At 36.8% G+C, this 15,479-nt stretch overlaps 1 protein-coding gene across 1 annotated transcript in view; it reads right to left on the bottom strand.

Annotated features, from left to right (window-relative positions):
• The window catches only part of LOC148952921 (uncharacterized), a 94,215-nt gene that overhangs the window by 41,833 nt on the left and 36,903 nt on the right, over positions 1-15,479 (bottom strand). The gene's annotated exons all lie outside the window — the stretch shown is intronic.

Genomic DNA, 15,479 nt, shown 5'->3' on the forward strand with positions numbered 1-15,479 from the left:
GTTTTTCTTATTTAATCAAGTTGAAAGCCACCTAGAAACAGACAGTTTTCAATGGCCTATTCCCTCCCATTCTGGAATTGGTTCTTCAGCCCTTGGGACATCTCCATGATCCCCATTTATTGTTAAAATATATTTTCTTACGAATATTCGCAGTAGGAGGGATCCACCGTCTGAGAAAGGGCAGCTATGCGGAGCGAGTTGGTGCAGGAGCACCCGTTTGCCTTGCAGCTAATAAAATCTAACATAAAATATATTCGTTTTAATCATCCAGCAATGTAACATTTTACTAATATCTTTCACCATAAATCGGATTATATTATATACGATTCTTAAGTTCATATTGTACTCCCCTTCGTTGTTGTGGCATTACTATCCCTCTCGTAGATTCTCTTCGATGGCTCGGTATTTCTATTACTTCTTCCGAGCTTGCGCCACCGCAGTCTCAGATATTAGTATGAAAATTCAATTAGGATATGCTAAGATTGTTGCCAATAGAGGTAAATATAATAAACTCGCGTTGGCCAAGCTCTACTCAACTTTTTGTGACCATTCATTTCTTTTTCCTTCTGGAGTTTTTCTCTTCTTAAGAAAAATGAGTTTTAAAAAATCCAGATTAATTATTTTAGATTTTGTAAATTTGTGTTGTTTCTTCCACTTTGGATTAAATAAAGGGTAATTATTAATAAATTTCTTGTTCCTTATATCAATGTAAAACTTGAAGCTCTACACAGAAAACTTTCAAATACCCCTTGTATCCGTTTTTCTCCGCACCATCACCTTATCAGGATTTTTCAGTAGTGAGTTATTTTTCATTAATTTGTTTGTTTGTTTTCCTCTCTTTGGTCACTCTACATTTTTTAGTAATGTAAAGAGTGAGCAAAAATCAACTAATGATAACAATAATGACAGCTTGTGTTCATATTTCTGTACGTTACTGCTTATTAGATTCTGCAAGCTGGGAGTTTTTTTTTTCTCTTCTTCTTTTCCCCCTCCTTTTATGTTATTTCTCTTTTCTTTTAGTTTCTTTTAAATTTAAGTGTTACTCTGTAACTGGTATTCTTTGATTTCTATATTGATTTGCGTTGTATTTTATGTGTTTTTCTTCGTGATACTCCACGTATTGTACCTCCGTATAGTGTGGGTTAGAAATAAATAATAATTATAATAATAATAATTGGTAAAAAAAATCCCTCCTAAATCCAATCCTTATAAAAAATTTGATACGGCCTTACCCTCTTAATATCCATGATCTGAAACCATCAATTGATCAATACCAATGGTTTCAACAGGGGAGTGGGCATTTTCGCTGCAAAATTGGTTTACCTGCAACCCCTTAATTAAAAAAAAAAAATCTTTTTGTGGTATTTTGGTTGAAAAGGGGCGTTTCCCCCTTATATCAATGACAGGTGATCTAAAACAAACTAGGAGGGTTGGTCAACCCCTTTTCCATCAATCAAGGTCCAACAACCCTCTCATCAAGCCCTGAAAGTTTCAACTTTATGCCCTAAGCTGTTGGTGATTAAGTCAATTTATGATTAAAATCATTTTTTACGAAAAAGAATTGGGTTCAAAGCTGTTCCGGGAGGAGAGGGGTGTCGGGGGTTTAACATAACATGTGAGGTATTAAGGAGACCTAGACCTACGAAGCAACAAGTGTGGTTTCTATTAAATTTAAACGCGCATTGTTTACCAAATAAACAAATCCTAATATAAGTCTAACTGTGGCTATAAAACAGCTTTGTTACAGAGTCCACTGCCATCTGACGTGTCTCCAATATAAAATAATCGGAGTAATGAGCTGTAAAACCATTATAACCAGGTTTTGGATTTTAAAGAAGAAAACTTCAAGATTAGCAGAAAATAATCGTGCTAATTTAGTGATGAAATCGTCAAGAGTGGTCTGAGGGGGAATTCATATAGCCGACAATCAACCAGCAAAATATAAAAACTAAAAAGGGACAAATATCTTGCGGGTTCTGGATCATCACTTATCACGGCCTTGAATCACGATTAAAGAATAATTTTTCTCCCTTTCAAATATACAATTCAGAGAATCAAAGAATAGAGTACTGGCATATGAGACGATACCAGTCGTCGTGAGGGACTGGCTCCACTAGCCTTTTAACTTTCATCAGTGGAGACAAATCCCCAACTGAATTAAAACAGAACCCCTTTGCATAGTTTAAATTACTCGTGGCAAAAGATACAGAGTATCTTATAAACGATTGGGGTACAGGGGAATGGGTGCAAATCTGAGGAAAACAAGAATAAGTTTTTTTGGATCTCTCCCCATGGGATTTCGAATGAAGGACAAATGTCGATGCCAACTGAGAGTAAGAATGGAGTATGGCCCTACTGGGTACATGTTTGAGGGGAATAAGTAATGACTGGTAATGCGAGAAAGTAATTTCCCAGGGACAATAATTTGGTCAAGTTAAGCTTTTGTAGGGTAAACAAAACTGGGTAAACAGTTGTGGGTTTAGGGAACTGACTAGATTTCTGACCCCCGAAGATACTCTCCCCCCATCAATAGGGACCAAATGCCACAGAAAGGTGATTCGACAGACATCAAATTCTTTCCCATGCTCACAAAATCCAGCCACATCAATAGTGATAGTCCTATTGATGGTGATTACACATGCAATTACACAAGCCTGAGGCACGAATATACGGTGTAGTTTGACGTGCACATTCCAAAAAGCGACCAATCATTTTATATTATATACCTATAAATTGAACAAATACGTTTTGAAAGTATAATTGAGATTGTATAATGCAAGCAGACGGGTTTTTGCAGCACTTTTATCATGATATGTTTTTTTTTCTTTTTTCTTTTTTTAAACCAAAAACTAGAAATTGTCAAATTGTGTAATCAAAGAATGGTCTCATTCTAGAAATACCGGTTTACAGCTACTTATAATCATGTTTTTTTTGCTATATATATCGAACAAATTGATCATTCAGTGTCAGTTGATTAGTAGCAGTTGTAATAAGCATATAAGAATCAATTCGCTCATTCTAATGGACAATAAAAGAATTATATTGGTAAGTAAATATACATTATTCGTAGACTAATATAAGCTTTTTTTATTCCTATCTATAATTTGAGTTTCACACAGAAAGGAAACTTCTGTAACTATGCAAGCTTTCAAAGTATACATCTATGATAAAATTCACATGTTCATAACAGCTGTTTTGATTAGAAAGGCTACGTGCTTTCTCGTGAGATTAAATTTTACTGCGCTTTAAGCAAACTTAATGAGAGGATCATTTTCCAACTCAGTCAATAATCAAGGCTAATTATTGTAGAGAAAAAAAGAGGAGTTGGGGGAAGGGGTGCCCACCATTAATATTCTGAATAAATTTCTAATGTAGCTGATAGTTGAAATTGTATTTTTTTTTCATACATCGTACTTAGAAAAAAGTGTTGTATGACATTCCGGTGGCTCATTGTTGTAGCATTGTTGGGGGAGGGTGTGTGACTGATGCGTCAACAAAAACTGCACTTTTATGCCTATATGCATTCATAGCTTAACCGAACTTAATAATTGGAGTTAAAAATAATGCTAGGAGGGGGAATTCAGTTTTGAAGGAAGTGTAAAAATGGTACTTATTTAATATCCAGTAAACATCTGACTTGAAATGCTTCAGATCGTATATTTTTCACTAACTTCAAAGCAGATGGCCAGGTATAAAGATATCTGGGTAAAATAGCGTTCGCAACAATTTCTATTTTTAACTCAACAGATAGCAATTATCTTCCGTGTCATATATAATTGAGACGATCATTGTATGTACGCGTGTGTATTTACTTAAGGGGGTAATTATTGAAGAAAAAAAAGAAGAGTTTATGGGAGGGGGTTGCCCACCATTAATATACAGAATAAATTTCAAATGTAGCTAATAGTTGAAATTGTATTTTTTTTCATACATCGTATCTAAAAAAAAGTGTTGTATGACATTCCGGTGACTCATTGTTGTGGGGGAGGGTGTGTGACTGATGCGTCAAAAAAATGCACTTTTATGCCTATATGCATTCATAGCTTAACCGAACTTAATAATTGGAGTGCAAAATAGATCTAGGAGGGGGAATTCAGTTTTGAAGGAAGTGTAAAAGTAGCACTTATTTAATTCCCACTAACAATCTGACTTGAAATGCTTTAGACTGTACATTTTTCATAAGTTTCAAAGAAGATAGCCAGGTATAGGGATATCTTAGTAAAATAGCGTTCGTAACAATGTCTATTTTCAACTCAACGGCTGGCAAATATCTTCCATGTCATATATAATTGAGACGATCCTTATATGTACGCGTATATATTTACTTAAGGGGGTAAATTATTGACAAAAAAAGCGGAGTTGGGGGAAGGGGTGCCCACCATTATCATTCTGAATAAATTTCAAATGTAGCTAATAGTTGAAATTGTATTTTTTTTTTTCATACATCGTACTTAAATACCTAGTGAATAACTAAAAAATTAATTTTTATTTCCAGGACTCAGATATTCAGGCGTCAAGTCAAAAACGACCAAAGCTCAAACATGAGACTGGCAGCACTGACATGAATTTGAGGAGAGAAAGCGTGATTCACTATGCCCCACGAACACTTTGTAGCCAGCTAGCTGTAACTTCTATGGTAAGCACCATTTATCAGATAGCTTAGGGGGTTCAGTTGTATGGGGGTTCGGTTATACGAGGGTTCGATTATACGGAGAGTTCACTTGCACGGAGGTTCACTTGCACGGGGGTTTAGTTGCATGAGGGTTCAGTTAAAGAGGGCTCAGTTGCATGAGGGTTCAGATGCACGGGGGGGGGGGGGGGTCAGTTGCAGTCCTAGCTGCAAAAATGTACCAAAATTTCTGCATTTAAAATATTTATGTAATATTTGTGTAATAGTACTACCGTATGTGACTGCTTCAATTCTATGACTCAATTGACAGTTTTAATTCTTATTTTAAATGCAAATCAATCACAATTCTTCAAGTTATTCATCCTGCATGTCCTTCATGTGATAACATCCTCTCGGTGGATACACAAGGTGAAAAACGCATTGTCCTAAGGTGTTGCAACACGCTTTCGCATGACAAACTGGGAATTGTGAATTCTAAAAAGTTAAGGGGGAACGGAATAGAAACAATCCCGGCTATCTCTTCCATGTTATATATTTTAGCTTGTATGGCGAAAACAGACGCATTAAGGCATCGATTTTGGTTTCTATCTGTCCCCCTGATCTAGCAATATACTCTGAGTTTGCTATTTTTTTTATATTTTTTACTTGGCTTTCTAAATTTGACTTTTTCGTGCAAATTCCATTTCAACTTGTATGAGGAGACGGTAAATACAAGTTTAATAAATTAAACACGGACTTGTAGAGGATTTTGAAAGGAACAACTTGACTTTTAATTTTTTTCCTAATTAGTTCAAAAAGACATTTTCATCAGTTTATTTAAAAGTTGTTACCATCAGTTTTATATTAGTAACTCCTGAACTGTTGCATATTTAATTTCAACAGGCGGGCACAATTACCGGTTCTCAGGTGATAAACGCCTTAGACTTATTATAGGTTTGTGTGCTTTTAGGGGCTTAGATCCGAATTCTCATACTTCTCTTAGGAAGTTGTTCGGATGAATTAATAAATTCAGACTGATAAAAGAACCAACACGGGCAACGGAGGAGAGGAGTAGTAACCTATCTATTGAACTGAAAAATACATGGAATTGCATATGAATATACACTTCAGTTTCACGCGCACATTGTAAAAAGCGACCAATCCTTATATGCCTATAAAGTGGCCAAACACGTTTTGAAACTATAGTCAAGGTTGTAGAAGACAATTAGACTGGCTTTTTGCTATTGATACCAATTTCACAAGAATATGCACTACAGTTTCACTTGGACATTTTAAAAAGCTGGGATACCTATAAAGTGATCAAACATGTTTTGAGAGTATACTCGAGATTTTATAACACAACCAGAGTAGTTTTTGAGGTAACATCCGTTTTTAGGGCCAATCAGAGACATCGAAGGTTACTCCATATACAATAACTTGATTGGTGATTGGATTCAAATAAAAAGGAGTGATTTTCATTCGTCCTTGAGATTTTGTATTTAATGGGCATGCATTACGATTAAATTTGCATAATGTTTTAACATACCATGGATAATACATTTAATACTATTGACTTTGAAGCTATGGCTACTTCGATTTATAATGTGAGTACAGTTTAGTAATTTTTCTTAATTTATCTCCAGTAAATTCAAATTTCAGGGGGCATAGCCCTCCCCCCCACAATACAAACTCTACAATATGATGTTTATAGTCGCTAGAAAACGTAAAATACGCTCTTTTTTCCATTATGTAGATCCCCATCTCCCCCCCTCCTCACGGTTTACGAGTTTAATTCATTAGAATTAGTTATTTCGTTCAAAAAAGTCATTTTCCCATTCATGCATTGAGAGTGTACATTCCTTATCGACTTAAATAAAACCACCTGTGTTTATAACCCATGTTACAAAAAGGGTCGGTTTTGGAAACAGACTTCACACGGTTCTCTTATTGCATAGATTAATGACACATGTGTTTGTGTAAGACACTTTGAAAAAGAGATTGTATTTTTGGTTAAATTAGACGAGAGTAAATCCTTTGAAATGCAAAGCAAAAGTGATGTTTGAACAATGTTGTCAATTTAAAATAGGGTCTAACGTTATAGCATACTAAAAAGTTGATATTAAAATCATTAATTAAAGAATAGTACACTAAACTCAGAATTGATGTACAGCCAAATCGTATTCAAAATATTTTCTTAGGAAGAAATTTAAGTTTTGTATTAATTTTGGATTTTAGCTCGCCTTTAACAAACTTACTCGTAGCTAGTTGCAACTGTGCATAAAAAAACCATAGAGCGCTACAAATATCCTAATCAACTTTAGAGGACAAATTATATTATGGGAAGATGTTTTTGAAATCCCCCTTCCCCCCAAACTCAAATTTTCCAAAATTTTACTTTAGAAACTTTTTAAAATATTTCTAAAGCACTTATAGATAGAGCGCTACAAATATCAGAATCGACTTTAGAGGACAAATTTTATTATGGGAAGATGTTTTTGAAATCCCCCTTCCCCCCAAACTCAAATTTTCCAAAATTTTACTTTAGAAGCTTTTTTAAATATTTGTAAAGCGCTAAGACATAGAGCAATACAAACATCAGAATCGACTTTAGAGAACAAATTATTTCATTGGAAGATGTTTTTGAAATCTCCCTCCCCGCAAAACTTAAAATTCTCCCAAATTCTATTTTAGAAGCTTTTTTATATTTTTCTAAAGCGCTAAGACACAGAGTGCTACAAACATCAGAATCTAATTTAGGGTACAATTTATATTATAGGAGGATTTTTTTAAAATCCCCCTTCCCCCCAAACTCAAAAATTTCCAAAATTTTACTTTAGAAGCTTTTTTAAATATTTGTAAAGCGCTAACACATAGAGTGCTACAAACATCAGAATCGATTTTAGAGGATAATTTATGTCATGGGAAGATTTTTGTGAAATCCCTTTCCCCCCCAAACCCAAAATTTTCCAAAATTTTACTTTAGAAGATTTTTTAAATAATTCTAAAGTGCTAAGACATAGAGTGCTACATACATCAGAATCGACTTTAGATGACAATTTATGTCACGGGAAGATGTTTTTGAAATCCCCCTTCCCCCCAAACTCAAAATTTTTCAAAATTTTACTTTAGAAGCTTTTTTAAATATTTGCGAAGCGCTAAGACATAGAGCGATACAAACATCAGAATCTACTTTAGAGGACAATTTATGTCATTGGAAGATGTTTTTGAAATCCCCCTTCCCCCCAAACTCAAAATTTTCCAAAATTTTATTTTAGAAGCTTTTTTAAATATTTGTAAATCGCTAAGACATAGAGTGCTGCAAACATCAGAATCGACTTTAGAGGACAATTTATATCATGGGAAGATGTTTTCGAAATCCCCCTTCCCCCCAAACTCAAAATTTTCCAACATTTTACTTTAGAAGCTTTTTTAAATATTTCTAAAGCGCTAAGACATGGAGCGTTACAAACATCAGAATCAACTTCAGAGGGCAATTTATCTGTAAAAGAGGAGTGATTATTTCAATCTAAATTTTTCTTCTTTTTTTAAGGAGGATTCCTACAATTACTCTCCCCCTGAAAAGAGAGCAAGATGGAACGATACCGCATCGATGGAAGCTGCAAGGCCTTCCATCATACGATATGCTGGTTCCATTACACATGCTCTGGACCAGCCAATGACCGCACAACTTTTAATGCCAGGAGCCTCTCACGCCAGGGTCAGCTCTGCACAAACCTCTATGCAACCTGGCAGAAAATTGAAAAGCGAGTGGATGGCTTCTCATAATGCATCAGCCCCGTCTACTCAAGAAACGGATGTCACCGTCCCATCTACCCCCCCATCATGCTTTGCCAGGACCATCTGGCACTCAACTGCAGTCTGAATTTGGAAATGTGAGCATTTTACCTCTACCTTCTACCTGGTTTTAGAAATATCTACCTATTTCTTTTCAACTTTGTTTTTTAGTCTTTTCTTTTCGCCATTTTTTTCAACACTTTAAGAGTGAGTGTGTGTCAGAGATATTAAAATATTAACCCCCGCCCCAACCATTGTTTTAAATTTATCTGCTCCCCTCAGAGATAGCTGAATATAATGTAATTTTTTTTAATTGTCAAAGAAAGCACTTTTGCTTCTTTCTTAACTTTCTGGGGGAGGGGGGGGGCCAAGTATTTACTTAAATAATGCTAGGAGGGGGGAAATTAAGTTCTGAGGGAGGTGTGAAAAATGGCACTTATTTAATATCAGGGTATTCATACGACTTGAAATGCTTCAGCATAAATTGGGTATTGCGTCATTCTGAACTTTCTGGGGAGGGGGTGGGGGCAAGTAATTAGTTTAAATAATGCTAGGAGGTAGGAACTTAAGTTTTGTGGAGGGGGTGAAAAATTGAAATGTTTTTTTAACTTTATAAAATTATGATTTTTTCACATAGAAAACAAACCTTTCTTTCTATAAAGTAATAAATTAGCATCGGCCTTCTCATCGAATTATGACGCATCCATTTTTGGTGGACCTGAACCATCCCTCGCACCAATGGAGTTTAGAGATTAACCTGCATTAGTTCTAGACACTATGGAGTGGCATAGGGGTTTTCTAAATGATTGTTTTGGAGACATGGCCAGCCTAGACGATTTAACATGTGACATTGAAATGGTGGAAGACCCGGAATGGAAAGATAGCTTTATGCGAGAGCATTTAGGTGTTGTTAGTACTAGTGCATCTGAACCGGATCCTCATAAGGAAATTCCGTCACAGGACAATACAGGCTGGATTGATCAGCTATCCCCAAACACCTTGGAATACATACTAACTGACTTAGAAGACTTCATGTTATCTCCATACATTGCAATTGAACAGACAGGGGGTGGTGCTATTGACAATTCTATGTCACCCCCCAACATTCCGCTTAATGATACAGGTAATAGTAGTAGTAGTGGTAACGATACAGCAACAACACAAGTACCACCTCTTCTAGATTTTTTTCTGTCCAACTCTGCCTTACACCACATAAAAGTCTAGAGCGCCAAATTCAGTGACCCCTTTAACTCTCTAGTGTCGAGGGATATAATAACAGATCTCTCGGGCATTACACATTCATATAATAGTAAGATTTGAGCAATTCTTGAACAACAGATGGGGGCGTGGGGGGGGGGTCAGTTTAAAAGCATCAATAGCACTAAAAATATTTTTTTAAATGAAAATGCGAGCGAGCTGTATTCGAAATACTTGCAAACAGAGATGTTGGCAATTCGCCCGAATTTATCAAATTATGAGGAGGTTTTTCTAAATTGGGTTAATAGCATTCAAACTAAGTGGGAAAATTATAACGAGGGGGGTAGTGGCTCGGTGGTTTTATTTATTGAAAGTTTTAATGTTAATATTTGTAGATTTAAAAAGGATTTTATTTTAAGTGGTGGACATGGGGGAGGGAGGGCAATTGAATTAAAATACCATTCAGATTTAGAGGGATGCCAGGGGGTACAACGAATCTGTTTCGATACGAGGCTACAGTGTTTCAAGTATGCATTTTTAATTGCCGCCTACAGACCACTTCGAAAAGATGCCAGTAAAAAAAAGTTGGATAAAATGGCAGTTAATGGTAGGGTGAGTTCAAAGTTCCCAATAGTAGATTTTAATTGTTTGAATTGTCAATTTTCCGTGACACTAAAATGAATATATATTTTTGAGTGGGTTAACGCATATATAAAGACTAGTATCACGGTGTTACAATATGAAACAGAATTTGAGGAGGGTCACCGTTCCGATAAGAAGGCTGTATTATTTCCAGTGCGGGCTCCTTCAATAGAAGCAGTGGAACATTGGGTGTGGCTTCTATACACCCCACCCACAGACCCCAATTCAATTGGTCATTTTAATCCAATTACCGATATTAGTAGGGTTCTATATCAGGGTAAACATCGGGAGGCTGTGTGTTATTACTGTCCAACACGCCTCTCAAGATGTCGATTCTGGGTTAAAGTTAAACAATCACATTAAACACTGTAAACGTCATGGATACCAGGCTGTGGAGACGGTAAGCAGAGATAGAGTGATCTTACGTTTTAAGAATTTCCAAAACACGCTCCTGCAGAGCAATAAGATAACTTTAGACGGCGAAGAGAAAGTCAAAGACGTGTACAATTCGTCAAATCCAACTCGTGTTAAAATACATGAAGCCAAAGGGTTCTCTTACGCTCAAGCGCAACGAAATTCCAATAATACCATGCAAGTGCTGGATGTAGTTGAGATGTTGGATAACGGTGAAGACTGCATGCGCTCAGCATTGGTTAGTCTAATCAAAACAGCGAACGGTGCAATTTTGAGCCTTCGTTACACAAACTATCCTATGCTCCTACCACCAGATGACAGATCGGCCATTAAAAATCGTAAAATGTGTTGGGTTTGCAAGGGAGAATTTGATGATGGTGTTGGGAATGGGGGGAGGAGGAAGATGATCGACCATGATCATTTGTGGCAGGAAATTACATCGGGGGGGGGGAGTAACTTTAGTGGGGTTTCACATCAGTCGTGCAATTTAAACGTCAGACGACAACATTTCTTGCCTGTTTTATAAACAATTCCAATTACGACTTTAAGTTGGTTTTACCAGCATTGGCCCACATTACCAAGAGTGGAGTTGTAGATGACGCATGGATATGTGGTTTTTTTTCATATATTACCATTCCCAAATCGTTGGAGAAGCTACTGCTGCTAGTATTCATGTGGAAAACAGTTGACAAGGGTAACACGTGCCTGAATAAAATCCGTTTTTAAGACTCTTTCAGCTTCTTCCCAAAATTTTTAAGTCAATTGATTCAGGTGCAGAAAAGTGACAATTTTGATTGCTTCCCCCTCCTCAAACAGAGCTTCCCCGATGATGAAATGAATGATTTATTAACGTGTAAGGGTATATATCCATATGATTATTACAACTCTGGCTCGAGGCTAGACGAGGTGTCATTACCGCCCATTGAAGCTTTTTACAATTCTCTTACTGGGAGTGAGTGCACCACTAGCGACTACGAATTTGCTAAGAGGGTTTGGGCAAAGGGTGGATGTAAAAATGAATGGGACTATTGTAAACTACTTGGCCAGTGACGTACTCACTCTTCTGGACATTGTGTGCAAAAATACGGATAAAATCTACGGGGAATTTGGGTCGTATTTAGGTTATTATTTTTGCACTCCTCATCTGGAGATAGACTTGATACTTAAAATCAGCAAAGAAGAAATAGGTCTGATCGCCGATGTGGATCAGCATCTGTTTGTAGAGAGATCAATGAGGGGTGGGTATGTTTTTTATGGAGACCGTATCATTAAAACTGATCCGACCGGACAACACACCGATGAAAAGTCGGACGCAGTTTTTTTGGATGTGAATTCTCTTTACCCGTCGGCAATGTCTCACTACTGTTTGCCGTGTGGCAATTATAAATGCCTTGACAATCCGTGTGCTTCGAATTTCCCCGACAGTGCTAGTGTTGAGGAGAATGAGGCACAGGGATGGTTTTTTTAAATTGACGGTGAAATATCCATGAAAATCTATGACTCGGTAAAAGACTTTGTTTTTCGTGCATAAATAGACCGGTGGGTAGGGACTCTGAGCCCCTACAATTTATCTTTAGTAGAGGACGGGAGTATGCACTGGGTACCTTCAAAACAAAAACTAATTGCCGACCTCAAACCGAAACAGAATATCGTTGTTCATCACGTGCTATTGAAATGGATGGTGTCCAATGGTTTCAAGTTCAAAAAGATTCATAGAGCCCTCCAATTTGATCAAAAGCCTTACATGAAAACGTTTATTGACACCTTTGTCAGTAAGCGATCACAAGCGAAAATGAAAGTTGAAAAAGAAGGCTATAAACTTATTTTGAATTAAGCTTTAGGTATAATGTGCAAATGCGTACGACACAGAAGTTGCTTTGACTTTGTACCCATTTCAAAGATTTTGTTCAAATCATTAGAGATTCTAATGTCACACCGTTCAGAATAATAGAATCTTATATGTTGCTCCTAGACTGCAAACAAAGAAACATTGTTTTAAATAAAAATATTGCAGGTGGGAGTGCAATAACTGAAATATCTAAGAAACCCATGTTGTCATTTTATTATAATGTATGCAAGGTACAATGGCCGATTGAGGGACAAGTTCAAGTGTATTACGAGGACACTGATTCACTCCTGTTAAAAGTCAAAACCGAAAATCAATTGAATGATTTGGAAAATGGCGAGTACATTAGCTCACGAATGGACTACACAAATTGGGATGAATCCCGCTACCCAGAGCTAGTGAAGTGCCAGGCCCCAAATCAATTGTTAATATTAAAATCTGAAACGGGTAGCGATCTGATATCCAGTGGTTTGTTTCCTGGGCCGAAGGTATACTGTGTGGAAATGCACAACAAGGATATCAAACAATTTTGCAAGGGGGTACCTACACACTTTGTAAAAAATAATTTCAATATGAGTGTGTATAGAAACTGTGTGGAACGTAGTTTAGTCCCAAGAGCGAAAGTCATGGCGATTCGCTCTTTACAATTTAAAAACTAAACAGTTAGAGTTGAAAAAAACGCCATATCGGACAAAGTCTATGTACTTGAGGTTGGTGTGATGGTACTACCACACGGTCATTATTTGATTTCAGACCGAGTTGAATGTATAGAGTACAGAAAACAACTCGGTCTAGAAAAATTAACTTAAATTCATTTAAAAAAAAGTACAAATTGGGTGAGTGGGGGGGGGGGTTGGGTAATGAGTGTTTTTTAAAGTCTTTTTTTCTATATCACAAACAATTTTCAATGTGTGTGTATGCAAGGCAGATCAAATTCCACTATTTAATGCCCCCTGCCCCCGGCCCGCCGCAGCAGGCCCCGCTTCCCGGCCCGCGGCGCTTCCTTGCCCGCCACAGCGGGCCCCCGCTTCCCGGCCCCGGCAGCGGCCGCCCCCCGGGGGGGGACTCCATTTAAAATGCTGTAAATAAAAGGGATATTATTATTTTAGGTGCATTATTCCAATAAATGTTGTATGTTTTTATAAATAAAAAGTGTATTTATTAAAGGGTTTCTTCTAGTGCCTATGTAAATGTTGTATTTTTTATTATAAATAAATTTAAAAAAGTATATTTTTTCATGTTAAATGTGCTTTTTTCAATGTAGTATTTTTTAAGTGTTGTTACTTTTTTATGTATAATACAAGAAAATATGATTCTTTATTCGTCGTCTTCTCACTATTAATATTCTTGAACGGAGTTGTAGCAGGGAAATTATTTAGTCATTAGACAGCTATAGTCTTCAGTTAGTTGTCTAGGTGAACTGTTGAAGGGAACATATATCAATTTAAGACACCTTTCAGATCGTTTCTGTGTGGACCTAAAATAATTAAAAATTGCGATAAAATGTTTGTGGAAAAGCCGAAAAAATCTACTATTGTTACAGCATTTGGCAGGACTCATACGATAAAATAAAAGCAATTGGCACGACGGGGTTGGTGCAGATACAATTCATACAGGGACTTGATGTTTTCAGTATTATTGAACCAAACTCTTGGCTGATTATTGACGATCTGGCTGAATCTATTGAACAATTTCCCAGGAAATGCTACAACTGTTCACTGTTCACTGCCATCTCCATCCAATGCAATTGAACAGACTCGGGGTGGTGCTATTGACAATTCGATGTCACCCCCACCATACTGGTTAATGATACAATTACTATTAGTAATAATAATGATACAACAACATCACAAGTATCCCCACTTCCAGATTTTTTTCTTTCCAACTCTGCCTTCCACCATACAAAGGTCTACAGCGCTAAATTCGGTGACCCCTTTAACTCTCTAGTGTCAGGGGATATAATAACAGATCCCCTGGCCATTACACATTTATATACTAATAAGATTCAAGCCATTCTTGAACAACAGATGGGGGTGTGGGGTCAGTTTAAAAGCATCAATATCACTAAAAATATTTTTTTTAAAATGAAAATGCGAGCGAGCTGTATTCGAAATACTTGAACAGAGATGTTGGCAATTCGTCCGCATTTATCAAATTATGAGGTTTTTCTAAATTGGGTTAATAGCATTCAAACTAAGTGGGAAAATTATAACGAGGGGGGTAGTGGGTCGATGGTTTTATTTATTTATAGTTTAAATGTTAATATTTTTAGATTTAAAAAGGATTTTATTTTATGCGGTGGGGCGGGGGGGAGGGCTATAGTTTTAAAATATCATTCTGATTTAGAGGGATGTCAGGGGGTACAACGAATCTGTTTCGATACGACGTTACAGTGTTTCAAGTATGCATTTTTAATTAATGCATACAGACCTCTTCAAATAGATGCCTCTAAGAAAAAGTTGGATGAACTGGCAGTTAATGGTAGGGAGGGTTCAAAGTTCCCCATAGTAGATTTTAATTGTTTAAATGGTCAATTTCCCGTGACACTAAAAGGAATAGATATTTTCGAGCGGGCTAATGTACATTTAAAGATTGGTGTCAGGGTGTTACAGTATGTCTCACTACTGTTTGCCATGTGGCAATTATAAATGGCTTGACAATCCGTGTGCTCCGAATTTCCCCGACATTGCTAGTGTTGAGGAGAATGGGGCACAGGGATGGTTGTTTGAAATTGACGGTGAAATACCCATGGCAATCCATGACTCGGTAAAATACTTTGTTTTTCCGTGCATAAATAGACCGGTGGATAGGGACTCTCTGAGCCCTTACAATTTACCTTTAGTAGAGGATGGGAGTATGCACTGGGTACCTTCAAAACAAAATCTAATTGTCAACCTCAACCCGAAGCAGAATATCGTTGTTCATCACGTGCTATTGAAATGAATGGTGTCCAATGGTTTCAAGGTCACGAAGATT

The sequence above is a fragment of the Artemia sp. Qi Xiang Cuo genome, chromosome 4 (genome assembly GCF_049724085.1).
Source record: "Artemia sp. Qi Xiang Cuo chromosome 4, ASM4972408v1, whole genome shotgun sequence".
Taxonomy (NCBI): domain Eukaryota; kingdom Metazoa; phylum Arthropoda; class Branchiopoda; order Anostraca; family Artemiidae; genus Artemia; species Artemia sp. Qi Xiang Cuo.